Here is a 19,846-nt window from a genome sequence, read left to right on the forward strand (position 1 = left end):
TCGCTCCAGTGGCTCCACGGCAGAACACTTCCCTGGTTTATTAGCACTCATTTATTTTGTCAGTTCTAACATCTGACATCAGTCAAATCTGTGATAGCGACAATTTAAATGGGCAGTATGGGAGGAATGACTGTTAAACAGTCTACACATGAAATAAACAAAGTCTGGGAAGCCATAATATTCTCTTCTCCAAGGTCAAGCCAAATCCCTTTAAAGGTACTGCCCAGGGGACTTACCCCTCTCCACTTTTTTTCTCTGTGAAAAGGATATAATTCAGTAGTGTGTTATCGAATTTTTAGGGTGTTCGGGATTTAGGCCTTCTAATGTCATTTGGCCACTATATTAGTTTCCTTAGCTGCTGTGGCAAATTATCACAAAGTGGGATGACTTGAAACAACAGAAATTTATTCTGTCATAGTTCTAGAGGCCGGGGCAGACGTCCAAAATCAGCAACACTGAACAAAATCAAAGTGTCAACAGGGCCATGCTCCCTCATGGAGACTCATGGGAGACTCTGTCCCTTGAGTCTTCCATCCTTCTGGGGGCTGCCAGCAATCCTTGTTCTGTGGCTGTGTCTCTCCAGTGCCTGCCTCTGTGTCACATTGCCTTCTCCTCTCTGTGCCATCTCTCTACTTGTCTCTTATAAGGATATGTGTGGTGGCATTCAGGGTTCATGTAGATAATCCAGGATACTCATCCCATCTCAAAAATCCTTAATTTAATTATACATGCCGTGTCTTTTTTTTTCCCCCCATAAAAGATAACATTTACACGTTCTAGGGAGTAGGACATGGGTGTTTTTAGGGGAGTCATTGTTCTGCATGCCCCATGTATATCTGCAGCATTTTAAAAACTAAAAATCACAGCAATCTTGCCTTCACAGAACTCACACTGGACATCTTTGATGGTTTCATTAAATAAAAAGTAGTGGCCCCGGAGTTTCTTGAGCTTCAATCTCTAGGTGATTTTGGACAATTTTGTCTAATTTGAGCTGACTTGCAAATGAGGATACATGGGAACTCAGTGCTTTGTATCTACCTGGCTGTTTTTCTCTCTCGTGACCTTTCCAAAATCACTGGACATTTGTGAAATGTGAAGAAAATCCTGAAAGATATGCCATATCTGCCATGTTTACACCACGTGCCCCATTTACCCATTTGGCCAAGAGGCAGAGCAACACAGCAGGAAGAGTATGAGTTTATCGCAGAGCTGGGTTTGAATCTCTGAAGTGTGACTTCAGGCAAGTGACTTAACCTGAACCTGGGTTGTCTCAGATTTCAGTGTCTGAACCATGCAGTGTTTCTGTGAGGTTTAAATGGAACTTCACACTATTCTTCACTCACTGAAAGTACTGAAAACTTAAACAAGTATTATTTTGACAACTATCTCTTATTTTCCTTCCCACATTCCCCACAAACTCTGGAGTTTGGCTTGTATTACCTCACGTGTCAGGACTCATATGTGTACACTTTTCTGATCTCTTCTGTATTTCACTTCACAAACCAACATCAGATTCATTGTCCTAAAATACAATTTTCATACTCATGCCATTTCCCCCAGCACTTAAAGTACATAATGGATTCATGCTGCCTATAAATTAGTCTAAACCTTGACTTTACGTTAGAGCTCGTGATGGTTAATTTTATGTGTCAACTTGACTGGGTCATGGGATGTTCAGTTATCTGGTTAAACACTGTCTCTGGATATGTCTGTGAGGGTGTTTCCCTTTAAATCAGTAGACTGAATAAAGCGGATCTCCTCCCTAGTGTCCGTGGGCATTATCTAATACATTGAGGGCCTGACTAGAACAAAGAGGCAGAGGAAGGGAAAATGTGCCCTCTCTGTCTGACTGATTGAGCTGAGACATTGGTCTTCTTCTGCCTTTGGACAAGGATTTAACACCATTGGCACTGCTGGTTCTCATCTTCTCTGTGCCAGAAACTACCTCAGAATATAGAACCTGGTAGCTTACAGTTTAGTAGGAACAAGAACACTAATGTACTACAAGGAAGCACTGGGGGTGTGAGGATAAAGATTTGCACATAGTAATTAAAGAAAGAAGTATGGGGAAGAAGTACTTATCCCAACTGCCCAGAAAGACTCAGCAAAAAGACTGCTACAGGAAGGAATGCCTAAGCTCTCAAAGGATGAGAAATTGACCAAGCAGGGGCACCTGGGTGGCTCAGTCAGTTAAGCAGCTGTGTTCTGCTCAGGTCATGATCCCAAAGGCACAGGATCAAGCCCTGCGTTGGGCTTGCTGAGCAGGGAGTCTGCTTATCCCTCTGCCCCTTCCCCCTGCTCCTTCTCTCTCTCCCTCACTCTTTCTCTGTCAAATAAATAAATAAATAAATAATCTTTTAAAAAAATTTTTTAAAAAAAGAGAGAAATTGGCCAAGCAAAGGTTTACAGCCTGAGTAGAAAGCATGAACTATAGATAAATTATGTCTGCCATGGATCCATCATGCAAGGTAAGGAATGATGAGAAATGGGCCTAGGAAGGGGGTAGGTGGGCACTCGTTCTTAAGGGTGTTACAAATTATGCTCTTTTGCTTGGACGTTGCTCAATAGGCATGTGGGAATCATCAGAATGTTTTAGGCCTAGGAGTGTCAGGGACAGATGTGCACTCTAGGGGGACCGTTTTCGCAGAACGAGGGGAGGATGACTCAAAGACCAAGACTGCAAGCAGAGGATTGGTTAGCGGGTACTTCTCACAGAACAAAATGAAACATATTCACATGCCCGTATATGAACATAGGGACAGCACATTTCCTCCATCTCCCTGACCCACCAACTTGCACACCATTAAGTATTAATGGAAATACTTCCCCAGCAGGGTGGTCAGTTTCATGAAGAAAGCATTGCCGTTAAAGTTCTTACAGACAGAACAGTGAATGGAATCAACTTCATTGTCAGGGTCCAACACAATTAACCCAGACATATTTTCTGACTACCATGCAGATGGAATGGAAATCAAGTCAGAGGTAAATTTTATCACTTGATAATGCTGGAAGTTAAATTCATGTCCGGAAATGATACCTGGACACAGAAGGCCTTCAGCTCTCGCCTAAGCCATCTACATGGCCAAACTAGATGTGAGTTACTCCAGGGCAGTAACACATAAGAAGTACTTCAGATCCTTGAACTTTGCCTCCTGAGTTTATTGCCAAGGGAAGTCATAATGCCAAACTCTAGCACCAGCTTTAAACAAAGAGATGGCATACTTTTAGAGTTGACAGTAACACCTGTTGTTATATTTGCTGAAATATAGGTAATTACATTCTCTGCACTGGGACCAAAAAAAAATCAATATTGAATGCAAGTAGGAAGTGTCCTCTCCTGTGTATATGTAAGTACACTTCCTGGCATTGTAATCCCCTTTTCCTTCCCACCATATTCCAGTCCTACTTTTTGGACTCTGGTCCCTTTTTACTTTGCAAGTCCAGGGCTGGTTTCTTGGACCGGTGGGGTAAACGACAGTCACTGAATAAGCCACTGCATTGGTGTCATAGCATCAACCTGAGAGTGGAAAGCAATTTGCCTGACTTCAGTTGGGTGGAAATTTGTACTGTGTTAGGGGTTTGGACTCAGTCAGTTTTATAGGGGCGTTCTCCATACTTCTCAAAATGTGCAGTTTTAACCCTCTTCCTGATCTGTGTGGAAGGAGGCAGTTTTCTTCATTAAAGTTCTACAGGATTTTCAGAAAGCTTTTTTCTACAGGCAACTTTTCCTTCTCGGGGGTCATGCTGTGAGTCAATTCAATACATTGTCCCGAGTTTAGGGAGCTCTCTGAAAACGGACAGAATTTGTAGCATTTATCTCTTGATGTAGCCTATAGCTCATAGCAGGGTCTTAAAATCCAGTTCAGAAATCCAATTTCATTTCCACTAAGTGTATCTATCGTGTCCCTTTGTTTGGATTCTGTTGCGTTGGTTTGGTTCTTGAATTTAGCGTTCCAGTCACTGGTGCAGTGCAATTCCCACTTCTCGCTTCTCCTCCCTGCTCATCCGAGTGGCAGAAAAGTTCCTTTTTCATGCTTTAACAATGCTTCCTTCCCTGCCTCAAATATCTACGAAGACTCCCTGCCTGGTTCTTTACTGAGCTGGAATATCTTTTGACCTTCAAAGTCAAGCTTCTCTTCCTGACACAATTGCTTCGTCTTCCTGCTTCCCATCTGTAGATGAGCATTTCTGTCTATGTTCTTTGTTTTATTTTTCAAAGTAATTGGTGATTAGCATTTATTAATCACCAATGCGTTATTGGTTAGGGTGAATAGACAATGACTAACTCCTGGATATGGGAAATAAGATCCATAAGGAATCCATTTTCTGGGGCAAGGCTGAAGCATATACAATTTAGATAATGATATATAATTATATTAGTCATAACTACAATTTGTTTGCCTTATGTAGAAACATTTGCGCAGGGGACAATTATAGTATACTTAACTGAAAACAATACTTAAACTATTGTCCCTATTTTAGGAAATAGCTTTAATTTCTACCCTGCACAAGACCTCTTGACAACAATTGTCTAACAGCAAGTGAATAAAATGGTGTGACTTTTTTCTTTTCTCTTATCAGGCACATTATCTGATGGCCAAGAGACAGAAATCAAGAGCTGGAAGAAGAGAAACAGAAGTTTTCATTCATGTCTTACTTGTATGCTTTTTCTCAAGATAATCTTTACTGTCCAAATAAATACATATATTTTAGTTTTGAGGAAGTAAGTGGCTAGTACCTGACTCTAGGCTCTTGTAATAGTCAACTTTTAACAATTTTGTTAAAATGATTGCTTTTATTCTTTTTTTTTCCTAAAGGGGACTTAAATATATAAAAGCACATGAAGCCTCCTTTCTTAGAATTTTCCCTGACACAGCCATTCCCGTTTACCATGGGGAATAAATTCTTTCTTATTGAAAGAAACTTCCTCTCAAAAGAGCGGGAGAGAATGTGCTTTTCTACTAGATATGATCTTTTAAGGACAATGATTTCTAGCATTTTCATTTATGTATTAAGGAATTATGTATTTCTTGTAAGAGTATTGTAGATAGAAAGTTCATGGCGAACTCAAAGGTTAGTTTCCTTTTGAATTAGATTAAGATGAGAGAAAGAAATTTTTAAATGACTATTCTATGTGTTATTGAAACTTACCAAAATTTGAAAATAAGGGAAAAAAAATTAAAAAGACTGCATGGCCTTTGTCATAGTGGCCATTGTCTAAGAGGTTCACCCAAGGATAACTTGATTCTCCAGGGAAATGTATCTTAATTCCCAGACTCTGTAAAATGTAAATCTATAAGATGTAAGCGATTTCTGTCTAATAGAAAAGATAACCCTCAAATTATAATTTCATTGCCCTGGCACGTTAACCAGTTGTGATTTTCCAGGTGGCCTCTACAATTACTTTTCCTCCATATCTCCTTGGAATGAGCATCACCATCTTGCCCGTGCCCTCAAAGTTCAATGTGTCTTCAACCTTGCTCACTTCATTTTGTATTAGTACATTTGTAACTATTTTAAAATTATACTTTGTCTGTTTTGGAGATGGTTCTACCAAGATGACCAAATAAACTCACCTGCCAAAGCCAACCTTATGGGTCATTTAGTCCTCTTTATCCCAGTCCTGGAGCAAATCCCAAACAGTAATGGATTTTACCTTTGTTAACTCTGTTTCTCCTGTTCTTTTCTTTTGACTCTATATTTTGATACTGATTCTTGCCCAAGTCTCTCAGTCTGTAAGTACCTTGCCTAACTCATAGTTTGGGCTCTTTCTATTTTTATACTCGGTGCAGAGACCAGTAGATCTGTGTCTGGTTTCTGACCACTGGGCCATCTCTACTGCATAGTCAAGGGAGCACTTTGTGTCTCAGAAGATCCTGGTTTTGGCCATGACCAAGTCTAGGGACTAATGGTTATTTGAATGCTAGTCTAGTCTCAAGAACTTAGTCAGGAAAACGTGCTGTGTACATGAAAATCTGATTTGCACATGGCCTTTAAGTCATTCTCTATTGGTGGCAACACTGAATTGGAATCTGGCATTTTGTTCTGATTACCTGGTAGTCTGTCATGTAGAGAAAGTAATCTAATTCTCTGTCAGTAGTGTGACAAATGACTGAAAATCTGGTTTGTTAGCCTTTTTCTTTGGTCTGAGCAAGAATATATCTCAGGTTCACTGGAATGGAGAAATACCCCTTGAATTCCACGCCCAATATTTTTTGTGCTCTATGTTTACTTTCAACTCATGGCTAAGATTGTGGAACAGAGGCTGCAACCCTCAGAGACTGTATCTTATGTCTGGAAATGAGAAAAGCCTCTTTATCTCATTCTGTGAGTATGAAATTTATTCCTATCTCCAGAAAGTATTAATATATTAGGTTATAAAAACTTGCAAATCAAAGGGCCTCTTTTTTGGTTACCTCTTTGATTACTTATATTAATATACCCAGGATTCCCATTATATGGAGAAACTAAAGTTACTATATTTTATAATAATAAAAAAGTTCTCAGAAACTGTTAGCTCAGAAGCATTTTTATGTAAAAACCCAAGTTCATATAGTCAAAGTGCATCTTTGAGCACATTTAAGGATTTTTAAAAAAAATAACTAAAAGAATCAATACGTATCTTTCACCTAATTTTATCAGTATTGAGTTATAGTTTAAGCCCACTTTTTTTTTTTTTTTTTTTTTTTTACCAATTTGTGTTTTATATCTTGTAGGGGGTAGGAAATCGAACTTCTTAAAATTCTCTCTCTCTCTTTTTTTTAAGATTTCATTTATTTATTTGAGAGAGAGAGAGTGCGCACAACTGGTGAGGAGGGGCAGAGGGAGAAGCAGACTCTGTTGAGCAGGGACCTCAACTTGGGACTCCATCCCAGGATCCTGGCAATATGACCTGAGCCAAAGGCAGACGCTTAACTGACTGAGCCACCCAGGCACCCCATGAACTTCTTAAACTTCTTATACTGGTATACCGAATTGCTAGAATTGCTGCATAATGTTTAAAATTAAGGAGATATAAATTATGTATGTAATTATATTGAATTAGGATTCTTTTTTTTTTTGATGTAAAGTTTGATGATTCATTAGTTGCGTATAACACCCAGTGCACCATGCAATACGTGCCCTCCTTACTACCCATCACCAGCCTATCCCATTCCCCCTTCCTCTCCCCTCTGAAGCTCTCAGGGGAATGAAGCATGAGAGACTATGAATTAGGATTCTGACAAAATTTTTATATCAACAGTAATTACGCTTTGTGATGTGTCCGTTTAAGCATAATTTCCAAGTTTCTTATTGAGTTTAAGACCTTGAGCTAATGATAAGTTAATGAATAATCTTTGGGTATCTAAATGGCTTCTCAATAAGAGATAATACTGATGAACTGGTCACTGTATATGTGTGTGTACATATATACATGTATATCTCTATATATCTTATTATTTGTATATGTCACAGAGAAACTGTCCTTTGGGTCATAGTAATCAATATGCTTCTTTTTGTCACATTGAAAAAGATGTTCAAAGGCTGTATGTGGTTCTGCAGGACTGCATTATGCATGCTCGTTTATATAAGGTAATGGGCTATACTTTTGTATATAAGCTAAAGAGAAAATATGTACCAAATTATGAAAAAGTATAGTGAACAAAAGAGCATGAGTGTGTATACTATTTGAGGGGATTGAATTTTGTTTGCCTTGATGCAAACATGATAAGTCTGAATAAAAGCAAAGATGTGCGTTAAAATTTTGGCAAAGTTTGTTTAGTTTTGATGGCTTTATTAATAAAATATATATTTTAAGTTTGTCGATCCCGTTATTTCATTTTTTAATTTTTTTAAATTTATTTTTTATTTTTTTAATTTTTTTTATTATGTTATGTTAGTCACCATACAGTACATCCTTAGTTTTTGATGTAGTGTTCCATGATTCATTGCTTGCGTATAGCACCCAGTGCTCCATGCAATACATTCTCTCCTTAATACCCATCACCGGCCTATCCCAATCCCCCACCCCCTGCCCTCTGATCCTGTTATTTCAAATACTATATGAATGTAAAACTGGTGGGATTTTTTTCTCTTTCTTTTAAAATGACAATTGGTCTTGGCGTCCTTAGTCTGCTCTTAAGAAGACATAAAGTTTATAACTTTCCTTCTATGTAATATGATCAGATAGACCTTTATTCCCAGCATCAAGTAGTTTCTACTTTCTCCTAATGTTTGTCTGAATTTTTGCTATATGGGCCTTTGTCAAAGAATGACAGTCTCAGAGCTAATGGGAAAATGGTGCCAGATTCTCTTACCTATTGGTACTTTAAGAAATAGACCCATGGGTACAGACTTTGGAGCTTAAAGTGACATCGCTTAGACAACTGGGACTGTAGCAGAGCACTGAATTGGGACCTCTAGAACTCTTTTTAGTAGGTTCAGAGTAGACCTTATGAAAGCAGAGGGCTGACCCAATGTCCAGATATACAAGACTTAAGATTAAATGAATGATGAAGAGAAATCTAAGTGTGATTTTTTGGCTTTGAGTATTGCTGATATGGTTTTTAATGTCTTATTAAGGGAGTTAAAATGTCCTTTTTTTATCTACAAACCTCAACATAGTAACCTACACGTGACACATTCTTTACATGGTATTTTCTTCTCCCAGAAGCCTCAGAATTTAGTAACAGCTCAGTAGATTTTATGGCAATGTGGTCATTTGCATAAGACAACAGATATCTGTCTTCTGTTTTTACCAGGATAGAGTTTGACAAATTGGTTGTGTAAATGAGGTCAAACCAGGATTGTTACACCTGAGAATAAATCTCATTTAATCAGATATAGCAAACCCACTATCAAGGAACAAACGCTCTCCTTTATCTATAGACCCAAGAGCCAGAAACCCTCTCAGGAAACTGGTCTGTTATTTGTTCTGTGGTTTATGGAATCTCACACTTACAGGTGATAAGGAAGGCCATTGCCTGACAGGTCAGGAAATCTATCAGCTATTGGGTACTTCAAAGAGAAATTCACCAAAATATAGATAGGCATTATAGGAATGCTGTGCAGATGAATTTCTTGGATTTAATTTCTTACCTTTGTGTGGTAGGGAGAATAACACCCCCTACCCCCAAGTATCCATATCCTAATCCCCATACCTTAAAATACACAAAAGGATCTTTGTAGATGTGATCAAGTTGGGGATCATAAAATGGAGAGATCGTACCGAGTTATCTGTGTGGGTCCAATGTAACTGCAGGCGTCTTTATAAGAGGATCCCAGCAGAAGTCAGACAGGCAGAAGCAGAGGGACAGAGAGAAAGAGACTGAAAAATGCAAAGCCATTGCTGACTTTGAAAATAGAGGCAAGTGTCCACAAGGCAAGGATTATTGGAGGTCTCCAGGAACTGGAAAAAACAAGGAAACTGATTTTCCTGTAGAGCTTCCAGAAGAACCAGTCCTGCCGATGCCTGGACTTTAGCCCCCCGAAAGCATGTCAGACTTCTGACCTCAGAATTGTAAGAGAATAAATTTGTGTTGCTTTAAACCACCAAGTTTGTGGTGATTCATTTAAGCTGCAGTAGGAAATGAATACACCCTGGAATAAAAGAGCCCATAAAAGCAACAAAAACACGTCTGGAACAAAAAAAGCTTTTGAAAATGCAATCAGAGATTCCTTTAAAAATTTGCATATAAAAGTTACTTTTCTGGGCTGAGTAGTTGCTTAAAAACTGTAGCTCTGAATTTGCTGGCCATGTTCAAAGAAGCTTATGTGGTTGATTAACACCTTACTGTGTAAACTAATCAGGTCCAAACACAATGACACCAGAATTTTTGTAATATGAACAAGCTCTGGAGATTATTTATGATACAAAAGGAGACTTCTGAACAAATTGTCTGAAACTTGGAAATAAAGCAAAAGGATGACTGCATCTCCTTTAAGGTCCTATGGGATCATTGTCTAACAGGCCCACCCAAGGAAGATTGAATTCTGCAGGTGATTGTACTTTTGCTAGTTTTACTATTTTCTATTGTTTATGGTCAAGACTATGAAATTATATGTTAATTTGAGAGAGAGAGAGACATAGCATGAATGGGGGGAGGGGCAGAGGGAGAGGGAGAATCCTCGAGCAGATTCCCCGCTGAGTGGGGAGCCTGATGCAGGTCTCCATCCCAGGACCCTGAGATCATGACCTGAGCTGAAATCAAGAGTCGGATGTTTAACCAACTGAGCCACACAAGCAAGGTAAGTGTATTTTTGGCACATGCTTTCTTTATATTGTATGAAAGTCATGTTGATAACTTTAAAAACTATGTACTGACAAATACTAAGTGGTGTATGTATATTATCTCATTTGATCCTTACAGTAGCCAGATAAGGTAAGAAGAAGTGTCTCCACTTTACTGAAGAGAAGAGGCCCTACCGTTAGTAAAATGCACTGGAGAGATCCAGAACCAATTCTACCTCAAATACTCTCTCCTTCACCATGCTGCGTTCCTGCGGATGAGGTCATGAGAAAGCAAATGAAGAGGCGTGGGCCAATGTCTCCCAATTTAAATCCTCACACTGGACTTTGCATGAGTCATGAGGAACGGACATTCTCAAGCCAAGACACAAAAAATTGAAAAGGAAAGATAAATGAAATTTAAAATCAGCACTAAAATCTTGACTTCCCACTAACTCACTGGTACATTTGAAGCCTGAGTTGCCCAAATTGACCCAAGTTGGATCTGTCAGTTTCAGTTAGAGAGACTAAAACTTCTGACCTGGCCTCCAGCATTCTACTTCTCAGTTTCTTCATGGAGCATAGAGCAGCCTTTCCTGAAGATCGATATCTCACAGCTGGAACGTGCTGGTATCTTGACTTAAGACTAAAAGAAGCCATCAGCCTTCACCATGCAGTTCCCTCTTTAGAAGTCCTGGGGCAACTGGAATCTACACACAGTATTCCAGGGGCCGTCAGGGTGCAGAGCAAGGGGAAAGTCTAGAAAATGTTGAACTCTTGGTATTAATGTTAGTTTGGTTGAAATGCCTCTAATTTTCCTGTCATCGCTTCCCTTTGCCGCCCTTCAGAAACCCATTCTACCTGCTTACCAGGGGCTTAAAGTCCCAGGATGGTCCTACTTTCTGGGGTTTCCGTTTCGGATTGGTTGCATGTGGCTGTTCATTGGCTTTATACCATAAATGCTGGTAACTTTTGCTGACTTAAAATTTAACTGTAAGACTGAGCAGCATGTTTAAAGTCCTTTATCTTCAGTCACAATGAGTCTCCTCCCTTCAAGCCTTCTTCCTGGATTTCCCATGGATTCCCTTCTCTTCAGTACATTGTCTTCCTCATTGTTCATTAAGCTAAAAATACCTCCTTTTCTGTTATTCTGAGATGTCATTGATGCCTTGACTTTTATAAGGCACATCACATGGCAACATGACAGAACCAGTTTGTAGTTCAGAAAGATGTATGGAAAATGCAAAGTTTTCAAGTAAAAGAGGAGGATTTAATAAAATCGCTAATCGATGTGCTTTTATGAGCTTCACCAAAAAGAAAATCAGAAATTGTGTTTAAAAACAACAAAAACATACTGATAATAAGTTCATTGGTCTTCACATATTGTTCATAAACAAATTTTAGTTAAAAACTCAGCATTGTAAAAAAGATGGTTTCAGACATAATGATAGTTAATTTTAATTGTTACCAAGTTTTAACATGGTATATTGGGAAGAGCTTGACTTTGGAATCAAACAACATAGGTTTGAATCCTGGCTCTGTCTTTGATTAGCTGGGTGACTCTGGGCAAGTTACTTAAGTTCTTCAAACTCCATTTGCAAAAATCAATACTGTCTTTACCTAGTTGTTGTAAAGATTAAAAGAGAAGATGCTTCAAAGCATCTAACAGAGTACTGTCAGATGGAAGCTCGATAAAAATTCAGTTCTTTTATTATCTTGACCTAGTTAATTAAGTGTTCCTTAACTCTTCTCACAGATACATGATTACTCACAGACCATTTTGCAATGAGTCTTACTCCATCTTAGAGCCTTTCTTCCGTCAAAAAGGAAACCACAGGCCCAAAGTGCTGTTACTTGGGCCAGGCCAAGTCACCTAAGCAGGGCTTAGTATTGAAACTAATTTTAGTTCCAACCTCCCCTAGGAATGTAAACCTTCAACTGTCAATCAGGAATTTTCTGATGGGTGCCAAAGAGTTTGTAACATGGGCCGAAGATGAGGTAATTGGTATGGTAAGACCCCCTTTCACCATCCCCCAGATGGAAAGTGACCTTGCCTGGAACAGTCCTTTCTTTTCCTTATAACTTTCTTGCCCCACCCTCCTTCCTATAAAAACCACCCATTTTGTACAACTCCTTGGAGCGCCCCTCTACTTGCTAGATAGGATGTTGCCCAATTCATGAATCATTTAACAAAGTCAATTAAATCCTCAAACTCACTCTGTTGAATTTTGTATATTAAGACTTTATGCTGCTTGTCAGAAAAAAAAAACAACAGCCTTTCTACATCATCAATTACATTAATGTAGTGGCCCTCAAACTGTAATGAGCACAAAATCATCAGGACACATTTGAGGTGGGAACCAAGGATCTGCATTTTTTTTCTTTTTCTTTCTTTCTTTTTTTTTTTTTTTTACAAACACTCCATTTGGTTTTGATGAAGATGGTCTTCAAACTATAATTTGAGAATTATTGAAATAGGGCTCAAACCTTTTCCATAGGCTCTATATTGCCCATGTTTGATGAATAATCCCACCAAGTGATACCAGTGAGCCATCAAGCATGGAGTCTGATTCCAGTTCCGAAGGAGCTCGAATCTGGAGGATTAAGGTCTCTCTTTCTCTCCCTTTGCAGGGAATATATAATTAAAAAGTTAATAGGGGTTCCTGAGTGGTTCAGTCAGTTGAGTGGCTGACCTTGATTTCAGCTCAGGTCATGATCTCAGGGTCCTGAGATAGAGCCCTACATGGGGCTGTCCACTCAGAGAGGAGTCTGCTTATCTCCCTCTCCCTCTGTCCCTCCCCCTGCTTACTCTCTCTTTCTCTTAAATAAATAAATAAATCTTAAAAAAAAAAAAAGTAAGTGAATGGCACTGATAACAGTTTCCCATAATTGAGATAAGTGAGCCGTGGGTGGTATGGTCAGTACAGTCTTTAGGAGAAGATGGAGATTGAAGTCACAGAAGACAAGTAGGGTATGAAAAACTGCATACTCTTACAGCTCTCAGTGTAGCATTGGTCTAGTGGAATGCTGTCCTTATGTGACTAGGCATATAGTGATTGGATCCTATACTCCTATATTCTAGGAACTTCTTAGAAATAATACAGACCTGTCTGAGAGAATGCTTTTCAGTGTATTGTGGGCAAAAGAGATCTACTAAGTCTATTCAAAGCCTGTCCTTGCCCGGAAAAAATAGATTTGCCCCCAAGGATCCTAGTTATTACAATTATCCTTGGGGTCACACTGACCTCACAGTTCCTTTTTTGGGATACATGCATAAATCCCTAGCATGGCCTCAAACCAAGTTTTTAGGAATTTTGTTTTGTTTTGTTTTGTTTTGGGTGGTGGGTTCTCCCCCTCCTCCTCCCGCTCCCTCCTTCTCCTCTTTCTTCTTCTTCCTCTTCCTCTTGCTCTCCTTCTCCTTCTCCTTCTTTTTCACTAGTGTTTCCTCAGTGGAACACTATCCTGGTGATAGACAAGATTCCTTGGCATGACCATAGCAGTCCAAAGCTCACACAGCAGTGTGGACCTGAGCAAGGCCTGGAAGTTTCAGGGCTATGCTCAGAGTCCAGGGACGCCTTCTTGTTGCCAGTTCTGGAAGCATTTACACCGATCTTCGGTGTTTTCCAGTGCTCCTGCAGAGCAACACTCACAGCAGTTACAGTGTGTGTACTGGGGTGTTTCGGATCCCTCATTGGAACACTTCCTGAAGCAATATTTTCAATTACCTAAAGAAGAAAAATCCACCTTTCTAAATGTACTATTTACGACTGTTTCCGACCACCTTTTCCACCTCACCTTGTCAAGGGGAGCAGAATTTGTCACCCCAAAATATGTCTTTTGGCATAAGGATTATTTTAGGCTGATTATTTTTTAGAAAACAGCAGATACAGACAAGCTCTGAAAACCAAACAGAAATTATTCTTTTGTGAGAACAATTTACATTTATAAGGGAAATCTCCAAATCTGTAAAGGGATCTCCTTCTCTGTCCTAGAAGAGAAGAATGAGTAATCTGTAGGAACTTATCAATGGAGAAGAAATGGATTTAAATCTGCATAATAACCATACTCTTGTTTACTGTGCTTTGCTGGAAAACCTGGCTTCTTCACCCCCTCCAATGTTACTAAGGTGTTCTGGGCATTTCCCTTGTATACAGGATCTACACATGTTATTAAACATCTGTTTTTCTCCTGCTAACCTGTTTTTGTTTTGTTTTGTTTTGTTTTTTCTTATTACTGGGTCATCTCAGTCAAGAACTTAGAGGGGGAGGAGGAAATTATTTTTCCTCCCCTATACCACGTTTCACCCCAATAGCTATACATGAACTTTGTCTTTCAACCATGTGCATTCCTCCCCAGATTTCATGCATATTCAACACTCACTAATTTGTTTTTGCTACTCTCTTTACCTGGAATTCTGTCCCCTGATACGTTCTTAGATATACTTACTGCTCATTGATAAAAGGCTAGCTTCCCATGGGCAAGTATGGTTATCTATTTTGTTCACTGATGTATCCTAATTACCAAGAATAGAGTCTTCATGTAGTGCTCACTAAATACTTCTTGAATGAGTAAAAAAAAAAAAAAAAATCAAGGTCAGTTCAAATATTGTCTCTTCTCTGAAGCCATTTCCAATCCCTTCAGTTAGAATGTATAGCTTTTCTTCTGGAATTTGATGGTATTGTACTTATAGCCTATTATAGCCCACATCATAGCAGTCTTGTGTTACGATTAGTGTATTTCCCTCCAGATTATGGTTTCCTTAAGGTCAAGATCAGGTTTGTATTCATCTTTTACTTTCACTGCTCACCACTCCTCCTGTACCCAACAGTGTTACATGCATAGAATATATCCAGTATGTGACAATAAATTGAATTCTGGTTAAAATCCTCCATTAAAAATTATTTGATACTCAACTTTAGAAGATGCAAATGACATACTTCAATCAGAAATTATTTTGAGGGGCACCTGAGTGGCTCAGTTGTTAAGTGTCTGCCTTCAGCTCAGGGCGTGATCCCAGGGTGCTGGGATCGAGCCCCACATGGGGCTCCGTGCTCCGCTGGGAGCCTGCTTCTTCCTCTCCCACTCCCCCTGCTTGTGTTCCCTCTCTCGCTGACTGTCTCTCTCTCTCTGTCAAATAAATAAATAAAATCTTAAAAAAAAAAGAAATTATTTTGAGATAACACGAGCCCTTCTCTGTTAAACTCTCTAATGTCAGAGACTTCCGTGGTCCTATCTGGATCACAATAGAATAGCCCTATTTTTTCTCAACCTCAGTCCTTTGTGACTTTGGATTCCTTGCAAGTAGCAAGACTTTTATGGTTCTGGGATAATCACTTCGTCTCATGGGGCTTCCATGTCTGCTTCTATACATGAAGATGTTAAATGGAACAATCTCTGAGAGTCCACTGTTCTATTCCTTCCTCTACCTGGTTTGGAAATTTGCCCCAACTCCCCACATGTGCTTACACAAGTATGTGCTGCCTGAGTGCAGAGTCCAGCAGTGTTAGGAACCCACTCTGGTCCTCTCTGAAAACTAAAACCACACTTCTGAAAGTTAAACCAGATAAATGGCCAATCTAAGGAGGAATGTCCGGCCCAGTTCTCTGATGAATCCACGAGAATGCCATGCTTAGAAATCTAACATGGAGTAAGTCCCTTCCTTTGTTTCTGTCCTTACTCTGTCATTCAGCTCCAGGATACTTCCAGAACTCATTTTTTTTCTGAGAGATATACCACTCTCTTGTTCATCAAACAGATAAACTTAGCTTTAAAAAATTATCTTGTATTTTAGTTCTGGGTTTTTTTTTTAATTTTTCTGTGACAGGTTCATATGTTATAAATCCCAAGTGCTCATCTTCCTACTGCTCCTTAACTAACCCTTTTGCAACAGTACCCACCAGAGCCCAGAGAAGGGAGTAGGACTTGCCTAAAGCAATATCATGGTATTTTGGCAGAACTGCTGAGTAAGTCTTTCAGTTTTGTTCTCCTAACATCAGATTAAGCAATACTTTTTCAACTCAAATACTTTGCAGCATTTATTTCCTCAGGACCAGAATTCTGGGGTTTAGATTCACTCAGCCTCTCAAGAACTTCCAGTCAAGTGAAGAAAAGAGTCAAATAAATCCAGTGGCATTTCATGAAACTGCCTTAAAACCACAAAAGACTTAATTAGACTATGGTTATTTGACTTAATGGTGTTTTAAAACAATATTCGCAAATTGTGGGTGAGAAAAAAATCGCTTGGTGCCATACTTCAAAGATGTCGCCTTCAAAATTGCTTTAAGGGGGAAGCAGCATACATTACTCTGCCTATTGTAGAATAATTAAGTTGGAATGGTAAAAGTCAATTGTTTTGATACCATTACAGTTCAGTTGAATCATGTTAATTAGAATAGGTGGGGTTCGTTCTCATTTAGATCAGCTTCCATTCTCTCTTGGTATGGAGCAAAATTTACTATCAGGCATCACTGAATAAAACGTTTTAAAATAAGAAAAACCAATTATAAAAGATGGGCTTTCCAGATCTCTAATTAGCAAACTACACTGAAAGTATGGTAATGAAAGTACACCTCTGGTTTAATTTTTAATAATCTTATTACTGCTGCATTAAAAATACATAAAACACCTGAGACAGGAGCACAGTGACACAGCAGTGATGGGGTTGTTGCTGTCCCTTAGCAGTGAGAATGCAGTATGTGAACTTGGCTCTGTGCAGTGTGAGGAGGCCTCCTCCTATGATAAATATAGCTGCTGAACGTCCATTTCTCTGTTGTCTGATATTTGTGACAGTACCAGCATAGGTACTCCTGAAGTTCTTGCCAGACTGTACCCCGCCCCGCCCCCCTCCCCCCCCCCCCCCCCCCGGGCAAGTTTGAGCAACTGATACGGAATCTGACTGATTTTGTGTAAAAGGCATTACACAATCAAATAGTTAATAAAAAGATGCTCTTAAAAGATGTGTGCCAGGTGCCGCCGCTCTCACCTGCGCACGGCTTCTACTCACCCCCCCCCCCCCCCCCCCCCCCCCGTGTGCAGCTACCCTGGGGCAATGGCCTTACAAGCGCTCCGGGACAGGCCTGTTGCCAGAAGCTGCTTGCAAAAGGGTCACACTCCAATTACTAAGACAGGCTGCTTATTTCCATTTAATGTAAATTCACTGAGCCTAGGGAATAAAAGATCATCTTACATCTGTCATCCATATTTTGCTTAGTATTAAAAACATTACAGATAGGCAGAGGCTTGGAGTGTGGTATCAGTTTCACTTATTTCCCCTGTATCCTTAACGTGCTTCAAGCCAAATTACCTTCTGAGGGGACTCCGGGGGCTGGTATTGAATAGTCTGGTATTGGAGAATATGTAGCAACTTACTTATTTTAGAATATATTTATTCAAAGTCTGTTTCTTCTCTATTGCTTCATGATCGTTTGAATTTGCAATTCTTCTTTATTGAACGATGGCTTTTGGCTTGATTCCCATGTATTCATTAACCCCTTAGTTCTAGTTTATCACATTTACCCTCTTTGGAAGGCTTGGGGTAGCCTAATATCCTAGCAGCATCTTGATAATCTCGAATTGTCCTTCAGATTTCATCTTTAATGTTCCTTCCTCCAAGAAGCCCTGAATCTTAAAGACCAGATTAGGTGTTCTTCTTAAGTTTCCCATAGTGTTCTGTAATTTTCCCTATGAATGTATGCATTACTCTGTATTGGATTAATTGTTTCCCTTTGTCTGCCTCTCCTATTTAACTATTGATTCATTGAGGACAGGGTATTAATGCTTCAAATAACTTGTAATAAATGTTCTTACTATACCTTTTGTGAGGCTGTCAGTTAAACGTACTGAACAGAAATTTCTTCAGTGGAGGCAGTTCCGGTATATAACAAAGCATCATGGACTTTGGCCTCCCAGACCCCCAGAGTCAAATTCTCTCTGCACTTTACCAGTTGGACAAGTTGATCAAACCAACTGAGTTCCATTTTCCTCATTTATCAAATGGGAATACAAAAATCTACCTTGCAGGAGCGTTATGAATGAAGATGAGAGCTAAAATATTCTTCATATCTAGGAATCATATCTAGCATTCGTCAGAGAGGGTCATGGTTCTTTTTACTTCTTAGAGATTTCCATTAAGTGCCGAAGTTGAATTCAGTCTCTGTTCCTGGAGATGCCATATTGTCTGTAAAGACGTGTGTATGAAGCATGTGAAAAGCATTTGATGTTAAGAAGTTACTAGCCAGTTACTTTAGGGTGCGTCCACCAGCAAACGTTGGTTTGGATGTGGACAGGGGCCCCAACAATATTGAGTAGACCAATGGGTAAAAGCAAGCATCACCTCCATGGTTTTCAAGAGTTGGGTATTAACTGAGAGGTAGCAGGTACTGTTTCAGTTCTCAGTGGACTTTTTCTTACAGCAAATTGCTAGGTGATCTCATGTAAGGTTTACAGCAATTTTAATGGGATGAGGGCACCACATGTGGAAGTGTTACAAGGCACAGAATTAGAACTCAATGAAGCAATTTATTGAAAGAGATGGCTTGCTTCCGCCATGGCCCTTCTTTAAACTCCCTTGAAATAGAGGACGTGCTCTAGACTTGGAGGGCAAGCACTTTGTCAGACTTGCTCCAGAGAGATCATCACCTACTCTCATTCTCTTGGGAACAGTCTAGTCTTTTCTAAATTTAAATTTTACTTCTACTCTACTCTGAGGTCAGAGGGTTGCCAGCAGTTGCTTGGATCAGAAAAATGTGTGAAACAAGAACCTCACTGCGTGATCCAGGCCCGGGGTGGGGGAGGGGGCTAGAAAGTGGCGATGTTCTGGAGAAAAACACTGAAGTTAACATAAAACCAGGATGTGTTCACTTTCTTCTTTGGTTTTAGCATAAGTCCCTTAACTGGTATGAAAGTTAACACATCATTTAAAATTCTGGGTTTTTTGCTCTTGGCGCCACACAACTACGGGCTTCGTGTACACTGAGGAAATCCAATTACAAATTGATTTAGTCAATGGTGTGGTTTCCTGAAATTTTAAAAAGTAGAAAGCCAGCTTTCGAGTTGATAGAGGATAAAATTCTAGCCTCCCAATGGCTCAAAATAGAAATGAATAGGAATAAATAAAAAATCACTTCGGAATCAAGATAAAGCTTTGCTCAGTACCTACTGAGAGAAACCAGGGATGACGGATGAATTTTCAGTTTCTGCCTCAGAACAATCAAGTGGGATACTTGACAGAAATCCTGTCAGGTAACTAGGAACTTCATAAAAAAACAACTCTTCAAGCATTGGGCAATGGTGGGGGGCAGTGAAGAGGATATAAAACCTACCTACTGTTTGTTTCATTCTCAATTTAAAATGTGGAGGGAGGGGCGCCTGGGTGGCTCAGTCATTAAGCGTCTGCCTTCGGCTCAGGGCGTGATGCCAGAGTCCTGGAATCGAGCCCCATATCAGGCTCCTCCCCCAGGAGCCTGCTTCTTCCTCTCCCACTCCCCCTGCTTGTGTTCCCTCTCTCACTGGCTGTCTCTCTCTGTGTCAAATAAATAAATAAAATCTTTAAAAAATAAAATAAAATAAAATAAAATAAAATAAAATAAATAAAATGTGGAGGAAGCAAATTATGTATTTACATAATCTAAAACTAAAGAG

At 39.5% G+C, this 19,846-nt stretch overlaps 1 protein-coding gene across 9 annotated transcripts in view; it reads right to left on the minus strand.

The window, feature by feature from the left end:
- Nucleotides 1-19,846, minus strand: part of GRIK1 (glutamate ionotropic receptor kainate type subunit 1) — a 363,796-nt gene that overhangs the window by 55,062 nt on the left and 288,888 nt on the right. The gene's annotated exons all lie outside the window — the stretch shown is intronic.

Source organism: Ursus arctos, unplaced genomic scaffold (genome assembly GCF_023065955.2).
Source record: "Ursus arctos isolate Adak ecotype North America unplaced genomic scaffold, UrsArc2.0 scaffold_4, whole genome shotgun sequence".
In the NCBI taxonomy this organism is placed as follows: domain Eukaryota; kingdom Metazoa; phylum Chordata; class Mammalia; order Carnivora; family Ursidae; genus Ursus; species Ursus arctos.